General features: G+C 42.9%; 1 protein-coding gene across 5 annotated transcripts in view; it reads right to left on the bottom strand.

The window, feature by feature from the left end:
• The window catches only part of ARHGAP24 (Rho GTPase activating protein 24), a 210,359-nt gene that overhangs the window by 67,201 nt on the left and 123,894 nt on the right, over positions 1-19,264 (bottom strand). Inside the window, exon 1 of one of the 5 annotated variants that reach the window (XM_031046817.2) lies at positions 10,602-10,937. The exons of the other annotated variants lie outside the window; for them this stretch is intronic. The gene's annotated coding sequence lies outside the window, so the exon portion shown is untranslated. Of the gene's footprint in view, positions 1-10,601; positions 10,938-19,264 lie in introns of those variants that run through there. 5 annotated transcript variants of the gene reach the window in all.

The raw sequence follows: 19,264 nt of genomic DNA, 5'->3' as shown, positions 1-19,264 counted from the left end.
CATAATTTCCTCCTCCAGATCTGATAATTAATCAGCTATGCAGTACAGCATCGTGCCTGCTTATCGCCAAGAAGCACTTCCTGATCCAGACTGTGGATGCTAAATTACTTCAGTCACATTAGATAAAAACATAAGATTCTCTTCCCTATGTAGCTGCTCCACCACTGGGAATCCTACCATGAACTCTGAAGACAGGCTGCAAAAAAATGAATGTCAGGTCCACTCTGTCCTCCTGACCCTTTGCCTGCCTGTTTAAGAGAGCAGACTTACGCTAGTTCAGAATATGATGCAGGAGAAACATTGGTTCCACTTTCTGACATAGCAAACACAACACAGACAAGAGGGAAAAAAGGTAAGAAGCAGAGGTTTTGTGTAGCTTTCTTCTTCCCCTTCCCCCCCACCCAGAAGAAAGCAAGTTTTTTTAAGTTGGACTGAAGGCCCCTGCCAATATTAGTTTTCTGCCCTTACGATTAAGGGAATTTCAAACATTTTGGTATTTTCAAGAGTTCGTACCTGGAACTGTCTGAAAAAACACCTAAGCGTTTAGCTTGCTAACAATAATTTATTTCCTATAGGCTTAACATGCAATGAAGGCATTGCCAGGTGTGAGGTCCCAGCTCACAATGCCTTGTTTCCTGACTGCAGCAGGACCTCCTCTTGTGTTTGCTTTGATCTGGAGGGTTTGCAGTGGCAGTGACACCACCGCACACAGCTCCCTGCCACACAGTGAGAAGTACTACACTGCCATACAAGGCTGCTGTTAGGCATCTGCATCCTTAGAGTGCATCATGTCAGCAAACAAAGTTTTTGCAATGGGCATCAAATGTAAATGCAGATTCATTAATACAGGGCTGCTGTATGGTATTTATTATGGGGTACTAACCAGTTTTAAACACTGAACACAGCAGTGAACTTACCTAGGAGTACAAAGTATCCAGCGCTCACACACCAAAATATCCCTAAAATGCTGCAAACCGATCTTTTGGATTTACAAATCATGAGATAACTATGGATGCACAATCTTACAGCAGACAAAAAGTCACTTCAGCTATATCAGTTTAAGTTTCATGTAACCACCTGAATCACTCTTACATTCCAAACTTAACAGAAATAACCACTGGATGCAAGGCAAAGAGTCCTTAATGCAAAATCACAACTCCAGTTCGTTATTCAGAACAATACCTAACAATCCTATGTCCTGTGTTGGTGCTTGTGAATTGAGAAGCTGACAGCTTCACCTTGCAGTATCTTCGCATGCCTTAGGTCATACATTCCCCCATCAAACTTCTCTTCAGTTGGAATGGCTGACTGGGTTGGTCTGTTTGCTAATAAATTGGTTCTCAGCATTTACAGACCTGATTGTGGGTCTGCTGCTCTTAAGTTTGATTCTATTTTTGTCTGGTTTTAAATGAGTATTACCATCACCTGCTCTTGTTTTAGTTCTTGCTTTAACTCACTCAATGATGTATCAACTCCCCAGTTAAAGTCTCAAGGCAAGAATTCAAAGCAATTTTAAAATGACAACTGCTGTTTCAAACCGGAGTAACTATCCTGTGACAGCACAGTTCAAGGCCACAGGAATCTGTCACTGTAATGTCTCCAGCCTTCTCTGCTTTAATAAGGCTTTCAGGGAGGGGGGGAGCAACTCTGCTCTCAGGAGAGGGACATGCTTTTATTACTGATCAGTCGAGCTGAAATCAGTTGTGCCTAAGCTTTCCTTCTAGTGTCCTTGTAGAAAAAGGGGGTTATTTTCTAGGAAGAAAAAGAGAGAAAGAAAATATGTGAGCTGCAAACATCAAACCAAAAGTACCTTAGAGTTAATTCCTCATCGATACTCATTTCACCTAAATCAGCTCATCCAATTTTGCTGTCGCACGACTGCACTTACTATTGTATCTGCTTATCATGTGCTGGGTAAAAGAAAATGGTACAACCACTGCCAAGGACCTCAGTAAATGAAGGTTTTGCCTTCCTTGCCCAGCTGCTCTCTGCTTCTTTGCAACTTTCACAGCCAAGAGCCTGTTTTGTATAAAACCAGGGCTTCAGCTCTGGCTGAAGTGTTTCAGAGCACCAGCAGCAAGGACTGCCTTCCCACGGCACTTTTGCTGCACTGTGACTCTTAACACCAGCGTGAGTACTTCTTTCCCTTTTCTCTCAACAACAGAGCAGCCAGTGTTGTCCCCTTGAATCAGGAGACCACATCCTGCAGTCAGGACATTCAAATGCAGAATAAAGCCTCAAAGTGCTTCCAACATTAGTCATTGTACATTCAGCAAAAGTAAGCACCCAGGTACCCAAGGGTAAAAAAGAATTCCCAAGTGGGATGGAATGTGGTTGAGGTGACACACAGGCCTGGTTTTCACAGCTGTGTAAGGACAACAACAATGCCCCCTTAAGCCTCTTTCCTTGGTGGTCCTTAAAACTGGGCATCAAACCTTGTTATCAATAATTATGGTACCTTCTGCTCCTGCTCTACACTCCCATTTTTCTGATAAAGTAGTTGGCAATAGCACAGTTGACATCTTCTTTCCCTTTTGCTCAGGACAGAGTCAGCAACATCCTGTGATCAAAATGGGAGTGAGATCCACCTTAACACTCTATGTTGTCTCTTCACAAAACCTCCAGTTTTCCTGGCTTTGCACCAGCAGCCTCAAAGAAGGATCCGTCCCCTCCTTGCATGGCAGCACACCACACAGCAGCTATGTTGTGCCATCAGCACCGTCTGCTCTGTCTGGTCCCTGCTTTTCACAAGAGACAAATGGCGACAGCCTGACAAGTGCATTAAAACTTCAGCTATCCAAAGGCAGTCAGACAGAAACTTTGCACACAGACCCCCCTGGGTATCCTTCTTTGCTTTAGCTTCCTAAAAATAGCTCTTTATAGGGGAATGAGGCTTTCAGGGCTTGCTTGTTGCTCTTTAGCCAGTTTTGAAAAGAACCCCTCAGCCGTGGACTTCTGTTGCTTTCAGCAACTTACAGGTCAAAAGGCAGAAGATGTACTGACAAAGGAAACCTGACCTACATCTTTCCCCATGCATACTTATGTAATAAGGAGAAATGGTGCACATCAAAGGGGGTTCAGGAATCATGACCTCTGCTCCTGCCTCCCCAGCAGTGTTTTGCCCAGCACTGGTGAATTCCTTTAAAATTTCTCCTCTGCATTTTCCTCTTTCTGCAAAAAGCAATTGAGAATATTTACTGACCCGACAGGGGAGACCTAGCACTTCAGTTAATTAAGGCTTGTAAAGACTATAAGATCACCCAGTGAAAGGCTTTATATGAATGTGAAGTGTGTTGTAAATCCAGAAAATGACCCAGCAGAGACACAAAGGTCGTATCTGAAATGAAGTGGGTCAAATAAGGACCCCATTTAGACTTAAAGAAAAAGGTGGTATCTAAATTACTACAATGTGCCTTTCCCACTGTACCTTAACTGAGATTTCACAACACCATCATCAGAGAGGTCATAATTTCACAAGCTACTTGGTGGATTGGAAAGAATTTTAAGAAAGTATTTAAAGGCAATTTGCAGTCAGAGATGCCTGGAAGAAACTACTAACTATAAATGTTGGTGTATTATCTGCTTTCAACTGTAAAAAGACAGAGTGAGGGCCCACACAAGCAACAAGCAAAAGTGCCTCTCACAGGTACTTGACACCAGCTTTAGGTTAAGGCCTCTTTAAGTTTTGATGTTATAAAGAGAAATCAGCACCTTTCAGTACTTCAGAACCTGAAAGCTGCCAATGACTGGGTTCTTACAGGGCTGAAGGACAGGATCTCCTGAGCTGCAGGGTGAGTGAACAACATGCAGACATAGTCAGGAGAAGGTGCGTGCAAGGGCAGGGGACATGCTGCTGCTTCTACCTCAGCAACCTGCAAGGTTAGCAGTATATTTTGCCCCCAGGGACTTTCACACATACCACGGCAAAGCAAGGTACCATACATCAGCTTAAAATCTTGCCAGCTGCCAGCTAGATCAGCCAGGATCACGAGTCAAGTCACGGATCAGGGAAAATACTTTGCAGTCCTTACTGTAATAATTACACAGCAGTGACTGCACTGTTTCACAAGTCTCACTGCTGCCTCAGGCACCCTTTTGCTAAGTGGGAGGATGCAAACGCAGTCAGGATCACAACCTGGCCAGAGAGGGAGGGTTGGCAGGTGAGGGTGAACCTCCCAGGAAAGCCTGGGTACAGTATGCTTCCATTGGTAAACAATAGCCACAGTGAGCACCTGTACTCAAGCTAGCCCAGCACGTTTTTGACAGTGCCCTTAAAGCTACCAAAACTTCATTTAATGCGTCATCTCTTCTGCCTCAAATCCCCACAGCATTGTATCTTTCCCCTAACAGTCCTCCCTATACCATGTGTGAATCTTGGGGCATTACATCAGGTTTTGTAAGGCTGGAAGGAGCACAGGAGTAAGGACGAAGCACTTAAGCAGCCACCCTTCCTGTTTTGCCTAATGCACAACATGCTATTCAGGGTATCCAAAGCCCTTTACAAAGCAAATGTCAGAAGTGATCTCACACCATTTTAGGACCAGATAGAGATTGTTTAAGGTAAGGACTTCTATGATGAAGGATCTCAGCATCTTCTTCCCATTGCTCCACCTCATAGCTTCCCCTGTCCCTGAGCAGCTTCCTGCCCCTCAGCTCCCCCAGCTACAAGCCACAGGCTCTGTCAAGTACCAGGAACCCTGGGCAAACTGAGCTATGTATTTCCCAGTCTATCATCACATCTTTTAGAGATGCAGACAAAAAGGCAAAGATAAGCCCAAGTTCATTTGTTCCCCTCAGAATGCCAGTACTTAAATGCACTAGGCTGTGGTTCAAAATTCATTCCTGACAATACTCATGACTGGTAAGGTGCACAACATAATTTCTGCAGAGAGAGCATGCGCTACAGCTTACACAAGCTGCAGAAAGCCAGATGATGTGATTCAGCAGTGAGGTTACTGGCACTAAATCACCAGCATGCTGTTGCTGAAAAAAACTTTGAGTTTGCTTAAATCTGGCCAATTGACCTTGTGTCGTTTCAGCACCTCCTTCTAATGACTGCAAAACTCCCAACCACAGCATTTCTGATTCACTCATATGCGTTCAAAAATCTAACTTACAGGCTTTTGCCAGCAGCAACCAGAATGAAACAGCTATTTGTGGACCTAAGAAAGAAAATGTAATGTAGAAAAGCAAAATATAACAATGAAGTCATAATCAAATTTGCCAAAAATTAATTCTTTCAAACCTCCTCAAATTAAGCATAAATGAAAAAAAAAATTATTTCGTGAAGACACATTTCTTATTCAAAGCATCCACAGCTCTCCTCATTCTTAGTGATTAAGTAAATACATTTCACACACCACTTTTAGTAACGATAGATTTTTTCCATTTTATCTTTGACCGTTCATTGCAGGCTCTGACTGCATGGCCATCTCTACTATGTTTTATGTCATGCTGCCTACATTTTACAGCTTCATTCCATCATTTCATTAGCTTTGTTGGGAGTGTGAAGTACAGAGATCTTCAATGACACTAACTCTCCTTTTCTTTTATACTGAAACAAAGATCTCAATGGCAGGCCACGGGAGGACATGAACAAACACTGCCAAAACACACAGTATTTTTCGCCTGGTAACACAAACCACCAATTGGCTCCCCAGATGGTAGATGTTCAAAATCCATAGACAAGCACAGTAGGATTTTACTGTGAAGAGAAAATATTTTGGGGTCTTGTCCATTTAATATTGGAAACAGTACTTTTTCATTACAATGCCAGCTCGTTTACAATGGAGTTATCCCATGAGGAGAATAAAGTGAACCAAGCGAAGCCTGAAATGGAATGTAAACAAGGAAGCTGGAACAACTGCTGGATGTTGTTAGCTCCTCCACACATTTTCAGCTCTTAAATACATAGATAGTTGAGTATTATCTGTATTACCCCACACAGAAAAGGTTCAAAGCTACATCAGAAGAGGTTTAGACTGAACATTAGTAAGCATTTCTTTACAGACAGTGTGGTCAAACACTGAAACAGGCTTAATACAGAGGTGTCCCATGCAGCAAGCCTGTCAGTGCTTAAGAGACATTTGGAGAATGCCCTTAATTATATGCTTTAACTTCTGGTCAGGCCTGAAGTGGTCAGGCAGCTGGACTGGATGATCATTGTAGGTCTCTTTCAACTGAAATATCCTATCCTATCCTCAAGCATATGACACTTTTTTAACAAATATTCTTTGCTGCTTCTAGCTGCCTCCCTTTTATTTATTGCTAAGTGTAAAATGTTGGTTCAAGTATTCATTGGTATCTTTCCCATCCATGGAAGCTAGGCTTTCTGTGTATAAGTGAGGGCTCCAGGATGCAGGTTAGCAACACGAATATCTCCAAGTTCAAGCTTTACAAGCTACCAATAGTATTGATTTGCAGTCTTATCAAACCTGTATGTTCCCAGAACTGCCACACCAACTCCTTAAGCAATGTCGCCCCGTCAGACAGCCCTCCCAGTGACTGCACTGTGTGCATGACTCTGGGGTTGTTATGGTGTTACCTGCAGAGACAAACCTAGTCCTGGCCATTCAGAGAGCTGTCACAACAGGGGACAGCTTTGTGCTAGGAAACCTGCATTCCACTGGTGAGCACTCACTGCTCTGAGTCCGTGTAGTAGAGCTGTTCCTACCCTGAAGTCAGGAGCTCTCCTCTTTTTCTGAGCTTGGATGAGGAACAGCCTGGAGACCCACAGTTCAGTCCCTAGCACTTTGGCATCCAACCAGCAGACAGGAAAACCTCTGGGAGCCTGGGAACTACATTACTTTCTCATGGACAGTAAAATTCATGGCTATGTTTTTCAAGAGTGCCATTCCCACAGCTGGGGTTGGGTTTTCACAGGAAGTTAAGAATCCACCTGTATATCCGGAAAAGGGGAAGGTTGTCAAAAGTATCACAGACAGAGCAGTTCATGTCACATCCTGAAACACCCCAATACGTTCCTGGTCATTCTGAAAGTCTGCCAATTTCATCATTAAATCAAAAATGTATTGTTCACAAGATCTCTTCCAAAAAGCAAGTTATAACTGCTCTTCTGCTAGCAGCAATGAATGTGGAGAACTTGAAACCTTTTACATGCACTGTCTTAAAGCACTTCATAACTATGTCTTGGAAGAAGAGGGAGCTGTAGTCTATGGATAATGTTCAGGTTAAGCACTTCAGTAATCTGCTACCATCTGACATTCACAGACAGAAAAGTCAATGAGTTCATTCAATGATTTAAGGATTAGTATGAGTTTGGTTTTGTATCAGACTTGGCTTAAGAAGGATGAGCTGAATTCATTAGAAAATGAAGTTTAATTAATTCAAGTTAAAATTAGCTAATGAATTTCCAGGGTAGGGAGAGAATAAAAAAACAACCCAGAAAGCAATTTTAAACCAGTCTATGTAACTGTGATTTAGAGCTCTGCATTTACAGGACATGAAAAGAGGATGGATTTGACAACTGCTTAGCTTCACCAGTAAGTTCAGAAACTAATATTTCTTTGAATTGCATTTAAGTTACAAATTCAGCCCAGACTTCACAATTTACTTTTGAGCTACATCATTGGGTTTATAGCCTGTGAAAGATACCAGGTGCAGAGCTATGTGCAAACCATGACTTTTTCACCCCATCTGAAACAATCTGAGATTTCTGCCCTATCTCTGAGCCTGCACAGACATCAAAGTACAAGTATAACACTATTTTGGGAAGAGAAGGCAAGAGGCAGCAGGAGGCCATCTACAGAGCAAGAGAGGGGAGCTCTGCAATACTCATAAACAGCTCCAGAATAGGGGTGCTACAACATACTCCCCATGGTAGCACCTTCTCAGGGCATGACAGGTGACCAGCAACACAGCATCTTGCCCACTGACCTTATTAAAAGGCTTAAGGGTCTGAGGGAAGATAAAGAAGGGATTTTATACCCAAATACTGTGTAAGCACATGCTCACTTCATAGCAGCTCTCAGGAGCATTACAACTATCTTCCTCTTACCTTTCATATTGCACAATCCACACTATCAAAACCCAACTGAACTGCTGTTATTTTGGGCTGAATTCCAGCTGGGTAGTTGACAATAACTGCAGGTAGTTGAGAATAACTGTAGTATCTCTGAGATAACGGAGTTTGTCTTTTGCTTTGAGGGCTTTGTGTCTTTCCAATACAGACATACATGAATATCAAGATTAGATGATGCAGTTAGTTACACACACTGACCCCTGTGCCAGGCTGACTGTTGCACATACCAGTCGTGAACAGTATCATTTATCTAAAAGGTATCAGGACTGTTCTGTGCACAAGCATCTTTTGTGCAAATGCAGATATGGTACTAAGACATACTGGTGAGTATTTCCAGAAGTGGTTTGCTTGCCCATGAAGTACTGAGGATAACAGGAGGAAGACAGTGAAATACAACACTGCTTAAGAAGCAGCCAGTCAACCTTTCCAGCAATTTGGTAAAGTTTGTGCATTTGATCAACATAAGCAGACAGAGATCTAGCTTTAATCTACACAGACATGTACAGTGTCTCCCACAGAATTACTGCTTGCCTTACACTAAAACATTTGTCACTGGAGTCTGAATGAAGTCTCATTCATTTCCATATTTTTTTCAGAAGAAACCCCAAATAATTCACTTTAATTACTTAGAAAATATAATGAATTCTAGACCACACAGACTCAGTTTACTAAATTCAGATCCTGGGGTAACTGACTATTCCACTTGCCTTCATTTTAGTTACCAGTGTTAAGACTGCCAATTCACCAATCAGTGCTGAAGACTATTTCTGGAGGATAAAAACCTAGACTGGCCAAAATCAATGAGAACAACACTGGGTATTTAAATATGAGTATTTGAATATGTTTTTAACAAGTCCCAAAACATTAATTATCTAATCTGACATGAACATGACTGATTATTGGCTAATTATCTGAACTCAGTTCATGCAAACATAAGTCAACACATGCCATAGCTATTCTGCTTGCACCATCTGCACTGTTTATGTACAAGCACACATATCTAGAAGAATACATTGTAAATTCGACCATGAAACTGCAACCTCACCTGTCTTTTCAAATGCACCCAAAGCTGAGACAGGGAACATGATCACAGCAGTGCTGAGAGCAGGAAGAACGGTTGGACTTGATGATCTTAAAGGTTTTTTCCAGCCTAGCTGATGTTATGATTTCTGTGATACTAATTTCTAGTACACAGAGGAGGCTGCAGCAGCTCAGTGTGCTGGAAGCCAGGCAGGATCTTTTAACACAGAGTTCATGGGAATTCAACAATTCCCCTTCCTTGCACTGTCAACCAAATAACTCAGAAGACGCAGCACGTCATGCTATTTTAAGATAATGGTGTCACTGAGGGTAAAATATAAGTAGTTATTTTAAAATCCAGCAATGCAGCTAAACTTCACCAAGGTTCACCGTGAAGTCTGGGTCTGACTCTGAAAGCACAAAAGAGTTAAAAGGGTGAAAATGCAAGTGAGAAAAGTACTGTCCAGCTACCCAAGGCATATTAAATATGCAAAAGTTTCCTTGCCTAAAGTCCAGCTGCTGCTCCAGCACCCTGCGAAAGCCGGGAGCGACCGTGTGAAATCCTCTCTTAAAAGAAAGCACACTTTAAGGAGCTGTTAGAACAGCATCAACCCGTGTGAACCGATGAGGAGGCGGGCAGGATGCTGCCGAAACCCGATAGCTCAACTCCCTGGCAGCATCACAGCGGGCTACGACACAACATGTACTAGTGTCCGTCTAGGAAGTCACTCCGCAGCTCCGCTCTCTGCCCTGCCAGGAGCACAGCCTGGCACCAGAACCGCCGGCACCTCGGGCGCGACGGCCACTGCCGCCGGGGCAGCCGCCAGCCCTGCCCGCGCTCCCGCCTCTCCAGTGACTCCATCACCCAGGAATGGCAAGCACCTCACGCCTCGGGGCGCGGTGCTGCCGGGGGGAAAGGGGGAGCCGCGAACGTGGGGACGAGACGCGTCAGGAGAGGACCCTCCACCTCCCGGGACTGGCTTCCATCGCGTAGGACCGACCTGGGGACAAGCGGAGGTCAGGAGAGCTGCCGGAGGGGGACCGCGGGAGACCACGGCACTGGGGCAGAGCCGGCTGGTATCGGGCGCACACACACAGAGACAGACAGCAATCCCTCGGGACCCTAGTCGGATCTGATCAGCTCCTCCTCAGCCGGCTGGCCGGGTAAAGGCAGGCTATTTTCTTTTACAAGTTAATAGAGTTAGCAGAGAGAGAGGACTGGGTTGTAGTACTTGTTACAGGCTACTCACCCGGCACTGCAACGGCTACGTTTAAGAGCAGAATGCCCTCGCTTTGGGAAACTTATTTCTGGTTTGCTATTGTGATTTGCTAACTGGCCCAAGATCCTGTAAAATCCCAGAAAAGGCTAGGAAATGAGAAGAGACAATTTAAAAGCTGACGGTCAGGATAGGAATTTATGGAATGAAATCTTTAAGGGCAGGAGCAAATAGAGCCAGCCAGCTAACGCTTTCATGCCCTGTCTCTGACCAGCAGATTTATTTTGTGGGCAGACCAAGGCTTACAAGATGATTTAAAATACCTGCTCGTGATGATGTGTGCTCCTCTGCATCAGCTGGGAGTCCCCGGCGTAGCTAGCACGCTGCTGTGTGTCGTCCTCCTGCCTTTTACAGCAGACCCCTCACGATCACAATGTCGCAGTTCCCCAGGCCTTACAATCAAGTGGTTTGTTGTAAGAGAACTAAAAATAGCACTGAATTTTTTGCTGAAGCACTTGCTTGAGTGAACATAGTGCCAGTCAGCCCATGCATTAGCGAGCTGTACAGACCTTTAATATTAAATATAGCTCGGATCCTCCTGGAAATATGGCCATTTACTTTCTTCAGAAGATTTTTTTCTGTTAAAGGCAGCACAAAATAACTTCTGTTTCTGAAAGCTAGGAGATGAAATGAGTGCAGTTGTTTCAGGAATATCCTTGGGGAAAGAGTGAGTCACTTAAGCTGCTTTTATGATAAAAGATCCCTGGAGGAAGTACATCTCCTTAGCAGTCTCGGAGCTGTTCATATGACCCCCTAAAAAATAAAGCTTCACATTGCAACCTCGTCTAGCGGAAGGTGTCCCTGCCCATGGCAGGGGGATTGAAACTAGATGATCTTTAAGGCTCCTTCTGACCCAAATCATTCTATGATTGCTGAATTTTTCAGTTTTGTGGTGTTTGGTTTTAATAGTTAAATACTTGATTCCACAGCAAACTTAATGCTAGCATGGGAAACAAAACAGCATTTCATACTGGTTAAAAACTCAAGAGGATGATTAACAGAAGCATCTGTCCTGCAGTGTTGTTAATGAAGTCTGTGGAAAAGAGTACAAAAGTGGCCCATAACCATGCTGCATATGAAAGTTTATGGTGTTGGTTGACAAGTCTAGGGGAAAAAAAAATAATCAGAGGGAAGTATTTTTGCAAAGCTTTTTGTTACTGTGGCCTAAAAACAATCACTGAAGACAAAGGTTGCAAAAAATGTTATTCAAGACACAGGTGTCAGTGCTGCTGCCAGTGTCCATGCTTGGCTCCCATAAGCAGATTCAGATGCAAAACTTCCACTCAGCACACATTAGACTCTCAGATTCACACTGTGGCACAGGTAGATAGGCCAGGATATGAGAATGTGCAGGTGATGGCTGGCAACAACAGCTTGTGACATTTTAAAAGGCTGGCAAAGCGGCAGTCATTCTCCTGGTAGTCACCAGAGCATGCCTGACAGCAAGCCAGTGTGTCTGAACCACAGGAAGTGAAGTCATACTACTGTCGGTAGACATGACTCTGTATCATCTAGAAATCCAGACTCTATCACATAACATAAAACTAGTGAGCAGACAGCATCTATAACTTCTGTCTGTGCTACACAGAGTCACTATATGGCTATACTTAATGACACTGCAAGTCAGGGTAAATTTGCAGGAAAATTATTCCTTCACCTCAACAAATAAGCTGCCACTGCCAAAGAAGCTGTAAAACTGTAGATATGCACATATTTACATATATACATACAGAGAGAGAGAGAGAGAGAGAAATCTCTCTCTATATATGTATTTTAAGGAAGATTTTAGGATGGAGGTAAACACTAAAAAGTCAAATTGTTACTGGGAATATCAGATGAAAGACACTGACTTATGTTTGTTTCACTGATCTTCATAAAAGAAGTAGGAAACCAAACAGATGAGGATGGTTATGTGGCCAGTTTGGCTGTGAATGTAAAATTGTCTGCTACATTTTTGTTTCCCCCCATACACCTCTGAACATTGCTTTGATTTTGTTTTGCAATAAGACTGCAATATTTTTGCCCTTGTGAAAGGGCTGGGAAAGTCCTTGTACTGCTTCCTATCGCTGACAAAACATGCTGCAAGACAGCATGTAACATCTATACAGCAGCAAAGGTAGCCACAAACATAACAATCTTCATTTCTGCTCCACTCCCAGCTATTCCTTATAGAGACAAAGAGCATTAACAGAGCACAAAATTCCCACTAATTTAGCCTCACTTTGCCATCTGTTACTTCCCATGAGTTCATCCTAATGAGAAACTACTTCAAAATACAGTTGAGGGCCAGCTGCACTCAATGAAATCACCAGAGGAGGAGAATGTTCTCCTCCCAATACATCACACTCTGATGCTACTCAGGAGCTCCTTCCCCTGTGGAAATCAAGGGTAATGATGCCATCAATATGAACGCAGCCCTGGGTCACAGCCTTTTGCAGTCATGTTGACCAAATATCCCACTCAATATTGTTCTTCTCAATAATTCAGTATTGTTCTTCTCAATAATTTGTAGCTCTCTACCCAGTCACAGGGGCATTTCCTATCCCTCAGGCCTAAGCAGACAGCTTTCTGCAGCTGTTTCTCCTGCAGTGTGTTTGTCTATGGAATGATCATAGAATACCAGGTTGGAAAGGACCATCCGGTTCAACCTTTCTTGGCAAAAGCAGAGTCTAGACAAAATGTCCCAGAACCCTGTCCATATGAATATTAAAGATGTCCAATGTTGGGGAATTCACCACTTCCTGAGAAGATTATTCCAGTGGCTGATTGGTCTCATTGTGAAAAATTTTCATGCCCAATTGAAATCTCAACACGAGTAACTTGTACCCATTACCCTCATCTTTTCCATGTGACTTCTTGTGAAAAGGAAGTCTCCATCATTGTAACCACTTTGTAAAAGCTGGAACATGGTGATAAGGTCTCCCTGGAGCCTTCTTTTCCCAAGGCTGAACACAGTTCTCTCAGCCTTTCCTCACACAGCAGGCTTCTTGGTCCTTGGCTCATCTTTGTGGCACTTCTCTGGATCCTCTCCAGCCTGTCCATGTCTTTTGTGTGGGGACCAAAACTGAACACAGCATTGCAGGTGTGGCCTGAAAAGAGCCAAGTACAGTGGGATAATGACATCTTTATTTCTGCTGGTGATGCCCATGTTGGTGCAGCAGATCACTCACATTGACCTCCAGGTCCCTTTCCACAGAGCTGTTCCCCAGCCAGGTAGATTCCAGCCTGTGTTGCAGTCCTGGATTATGTTTTCGAGGTACAAGGCCTTACACTTGTCCTTGTTGAACTTCATAAGGTTCATGTTTGCCCCCACTTCCAGCCTATCCTTGCCCTTCCAAAGTATCCACTTCTCCTCTCAGTTTGGTATCATCATCAAACTTCATCAGGGTACACTTGATCCCATTTCCAGATCACTTATGGAGACACTGAACAGTGCTGGGCCCAATATTGATCCCTGGGAGACCCTACTAGTGACAGCTCACCAGTTTGAAGCATGATGCAGAACATGATTCCATATTCTGAAGGACTGGTCTGGTAAGTCAATAAAACCCTCAACAAGTGCACAACTAATGCTTAAAACCTATTCAGTATCCAAATCCCAACTTTGAGTCTTCACACTGTGTAAAAGGCAGAAGAGTGAGTTACACTTGGGCTACCTTATCCTTTTTGGAGGCTAGGACTTCTTAAAAATAGTTTCTAAAGCACAGGAGTTGGCTCCTGATCAAGCACAGCAACTCAAGAAGATAAACACTTTCTGTGTGTGAATGGTGAATTACACATTTCACCTAAACAAGTCAATAGCCTCATAAAGATGCACTACATGAAAGAGCAGGCTCTCAGCTTCTGAATTCCCTCAATAAAAATTACACAATAGCCTTCTACCTTTCCTGCAGTTCATGGAAAATGTAAGAAATCCTTCCCTGTTCCCTTTGTTGTCTCACACTTCTGCTCTCCACTGCACCAGGAAGTATTTAGAGCAGTCTTCCATAAACAGCACATGTTCCTGTGCTCTGCCCCAGCACCAGTCACAGCACTGTGAGGCTACATTCCTGGAGTTTTTGGACATCAGTTGACCCTGCCTGGGCAGGGAGCAGCTGTGTGTGTAGGTGGGCAGGGAACAAGGGGAGGGACAGGGAGATGGGAAACTTACCAGTTTTACTGCCTGCAAATGTCACGATGCCGACTGCAGCTCCCTGTGTCCAGACTCTTTAACAACTTTTCCTCTCCTGCCAGCTGGCTGGGATAAGAGGGCTGTTTTGCTGGAAATTTTGCTTTCTCTCCTGGTACCATCAGCAACAATAAATTACATTTCTTACCCAATGAAACAGACTGTTTAGTAATTTCTGCTCTGCCTCTAAGGTCTGGAGTCTGCCACTTGAAGTGTTTGCTTCGTGTTTCCAACATCCCTTCGTTATTACTTCTGAGACTGTAACCAAGCACACTGGGATTATTTTTAATACTTCATGTGACTTCAGAAAGTTTTTTTTTCACAGTGCATGCTTAAATGGGACTCGAGCCTCTTCCTCCCTTCAGTTTTTGTAGTCTAAGGCAGGAACTTTTTCAGAGGTGCCAGCTGGGCTACGCCCATGCAAAAAGGCAGCAACACCCAGAAATGTGAATTATAAAGATCATACACTAATGTAAACTTCACTATCCAGCATATCCCTTGTGTTTTATGACATATGTTGAATAATATGATCACATATATATTAAAGAATGAGGCCTGAAGGAAGATAGTGTAGGTGCTTACAGAACACTTCTGAGGTGAGCCTTTAAGATACCCATCAATCCCCACTGCTTAGAGAATTTAGTTTGACAAGAACACTTTAGGTTCTTTGTTAAAAATCTCCTAGAATGAAGTCTAGATTTGACTCTCTACGTTATCAGCAAGCCTTGTCAATAATCTCTATTGAAAGTAAAGCTTTCAGCTTGGTCCTCAATGTTACTAAAAGCAGCACTATGATGATAAGCATTATTAGACATTCCTATGATAAGCTTAACTGTTCTTTCAATTGAATTCTGCTGGATACAACTGTGCTATACATGTTCCCTGGGAAGGTGAAAAGCTAGTCACGTGCACAACCGTACCTGCAAGCTAAAGGACGTATCGAGTGGGAGATGAGATTACAGTCACAGAAAATAAGAATCAGGCACAAAAAATATTTCCTATGAGATACATATGCAGCATCTGGTTTTGCATATTCTAACACAGAAATGAATCTTCCTGAGTGCTTTCCTCCATTTGCTTCCAAATTTACTGCAGTTCACATCTAATTCAGCTGATATGTAAGAAATGAGCCTTTCTCCACTTGTTTGTGCATTTGGGGTTTAAGCTGCTTATATTCATGCAGTCCACAGGGATGCCCAAGTAACTTGGAATATGACATGCTGAGATCTTCTCGTGGAAGCTTCTGTCAGCAGTACCATGTGAAGGGCTCTCAGCTGCACAACCATTTAACTTGCCCAATTACATTTCTGGCTGCTCTTCTGCCTTACAGCTTAGAGAAACCCTCTCTAGGAGCTAGATCACAATAAGGTATTGCCAAAATATGCTGCTTTTTGAACAGCTTACTCCAAAGGGGAATAGAGACAAAAGAAATGTCATAGCAGGTCTGGAAGAAAACATCAGGAAAAAATATGTTGTTGTTGTAATCTGTAAGGACAACATCTTTTCTGGCTACCTCTTATATCTGTTTGTTAAATTTGACATGCACAGGTTCATAAACACAATATATGCGAAAATTACACTTCAGACATTAAGTCACTTTCAAGTTTTGATGCTGGGAAAGTATGGTGTTTGTGTGCTGCATCTGTCTTCTTGATATAAGCAAACACCAGCTGTTACTTGCTTGGTTTTAAAATGAGCAAACAAAAATTTATTAATTAAATGGGGAATTCATAAAGCTTAGATGTGGATTCAAAACTTATTACACAATCATGTCAACTGTGAGTCAAGGAGAGCACATGAGACAAGATGGATACTCCAGTATATTCTCTGTAGTAGTAACTTGGCACTTTATTTACACATACCATTAACATCTTGTCTGACATAACCAAGCATGGACTTTGGTATCTCATGTGCTAAAGTAAAACTGAGTCACATATATGCTGAGAAGTGGGCATATGTTTTTTCCACCTGTGTCTCCCTCTGCATCACAGTGAAATGCTTGTGACAGCACTGTCTTGGTTTCAGACCCAGAGAGGAAATCAGAAAATAAGCAGAGGTTCTGAAGATGAACATGGTTTTGAGGTTTGACCATGAAAAATAAACTCTTCGGTGAGCCAGAAAAACACATTACTTGCTCTTACATGGAAAACAAAACTTCTGAAAGATCTTTTCTTTGGGAAACACAGACAGCACACCCTGCAAGTCAGAGGGTTTGTTTCCCAACAGCTCACTGACATGCGCCACCAGGGTGGTAAAGTTCATCTGCAAATATCACAGCTATGAATCCAACTGTTTAAAGATGTTCCCTCCTGGGCCGTCAGTTCAAATACAAACCTGTTCTGAAATAATTGAAAGCTGCCATAGCCTGCCATCTGCAAAGCAGCTCTTTGGAAAAGAGACAGTGGTTCAACCCCCATTGCTGCTTGAAGAAGCATCACCATACAAATGACTGTAATCAGTAACACTCTGCTAGTCAGCTCAATAAAAGAGGCCAAGGGCAGGGTACATGTAGTAGACGGACTCTATCCTACGATTTCTTCCTGTTCTGGACAGAGGGGCTTACAGGAGATGAGACATACCCCCTGCTCTTTTAAAACTTGTGGGTGTGTTTTCTGTTACCTGACAACTCTCAGACACACTTGGCAACACTAATTTCTATTGGGCTATGTGAAATCAGATGCTGATAACCACCCTTTTCCTAAGAGGGCAGAAACATGCTTCCTTAAAACTGTTGTGCCTTTTTGCATCATCTCTGGGACCCTTCAAGGGTCCTACAGTAAACTGTAACTTATAGCTAATTTATAATAATACATAGATCACACATATGGAACCTGATGCCAAAAGAGAGGTATCTTATCCTGTGTAACTTGGTCTCTGCCAGGAGACAAGTACTGCTCCTTTCCCATTAAGGCACATAATGCAAACTTGTATTTATTCCAAAGTTTCCAAGAGAGAACAGCAATAAGGGGATACTTAGCTGTGCACCATTTCCCAACTCACAGACACATCATCTGCAACTTGACAGTTAGGAGCAGTAGGTTATTCCAAAAACATGGACTCAACAGCAAGCTGGAAGGTAAAGCTAAATTTCTGTACTTTTCTTTGCTCTACCTTTGAGACAGGGACAAGGGAAAACACAGAAAGCAGGCAAAAACCTGACTTCTGTCCACAGATGTGCTTTTGTGCAGTGTATAAGCAGAGACAGAAGAACAGCAGTGAATACCAATTTTTTATATTCTTCATAGGTAAATACTAGAATAATAAGGGTCTACTGGGCATTAGCTACTGTCTTCCGGGGACTAAAACAAGAGAACAGTTATGCCTATGCTTAAGGTTAATAAAATATGTTTGAGAAAGGAATTACAGAAACATAGATAATTCCTCTAGGCTGCAGTAAGCAGATAAATATTTTTATCCCTTTTCCACAGGTAGTAAAATGAATGCAATGAGGCAACAATGATATCTGAAGCAGACCTGAGAGACGCAGGTCCAAGAACAGAAATGTAATGCATTTGTTCCCTAGCCACGGCCACTACTCACTCCACTAATGCTGCTCCATTGCTAAGTAGGTTAAAATAAATTATGTATTTGTTTTGCCCAGGGTAGAGGTGCCCTCAGCACACATCCCTGTTCTGCAGTGAACATGGGGGATAGCCATGATTTTATTTCCAATTTGGCTTGCTGAGCTGCAGTGTGGGGTGGGCATCCCTGAGGGATCCCCAGAACTTACCACTCCAAAGAGCCTCCTAACCCCAACAGCCCATTTTTGCTGGCTGTTGGAACTCTGTTGTCACTCACTGCACAACTTTTAGCAGCTACTCAGAAAACCCCTCATTTCTTAATGAGTCCAGAGAAGAAGTTACAAGTATCCTTCAAAGGGCAGGATCAAAACATGCTGAGAACTGAGCCTTGTCAGGGAACATCTGGGCTTCTTGCCAGCACTCTGTGAAGGATCAATTTTACACACAAACAGAGGCTTGGGCATAGATTCACAGCTCAAATGATATTTATGGGCTTTTTACTTTGACAGGGCTGGTTAGAGCCTTCCACCAAGCTATGTTTCCCTGACCTCTGCAGCAGGTTCACTGCAACCCTGACATCTGTGGACATGAACACAAGATGCAGTTTTGCTTCCTCCTTTGGGAAACAAGGATGTGAATTTTTATACTGTAATCACCCCTGAACCAATCCAATATACTTCCAAACTCAGCATGGTCTCTGTTTGGATAACCTTTTCCTATATTTTCCTCAACTGCACACTTTTCCAAGGACAATTGAGAAAAGGTGAAAAAGGGAATAGCAATTGTGCTTTTCCCTTTCACCACAGAGATGTAATCCTTATGAAGTGCCAAGAAGCCGAGGCACCCTGAAAGCTCCTGTATCTTACGTGCATTTGTGTCAATTACAAACATATTGGGAACTTTGAGGAACTAAGCAAAATCAAACTCAGCTCTGGGTTAAGGAGGATTAATCTCTCCATGTGACACACAATCCACAAGCACCCACAAAGCCTTGGTTTAGGTGTGCTACATGTGCCTATATCATACACACTATCACACCAGAAGACATAACTGTTTAATAACCTTTGGAAACAGACAATACTAAATTTGTGTATCCTTTTGTGCTCCATTTCTTGGCTTTATACCTATGCCTAGTAGTACATCACTTCTTCATCTTATGCTCATATTGCTTTCTCTTTAAAGCCTGTTCAGGAAAAACGTGTACATAGGCATGGTATTACAGCCAGATTAACAGCAC

The sequence above is a fragment of the Melopsittacus undulatus genome, chromosome 7 (assembly GCF_012275295.1).
Source record: "Melopsittacus undulatus isolate bMelUnd1 chromosome 7, bMelUnd1.mat.Z, whole genome shotgun sequence".
Taxonomy (NCBI): Eukaryota; Metazoa; Chordata; class Aves; order Psittaciformes; family Psittaculidae; genus Melopsittacus; species Melopsittacus undulatus.
This window is presented reverse-complemented; position numbering and strand designations above follow the sequence as displayed.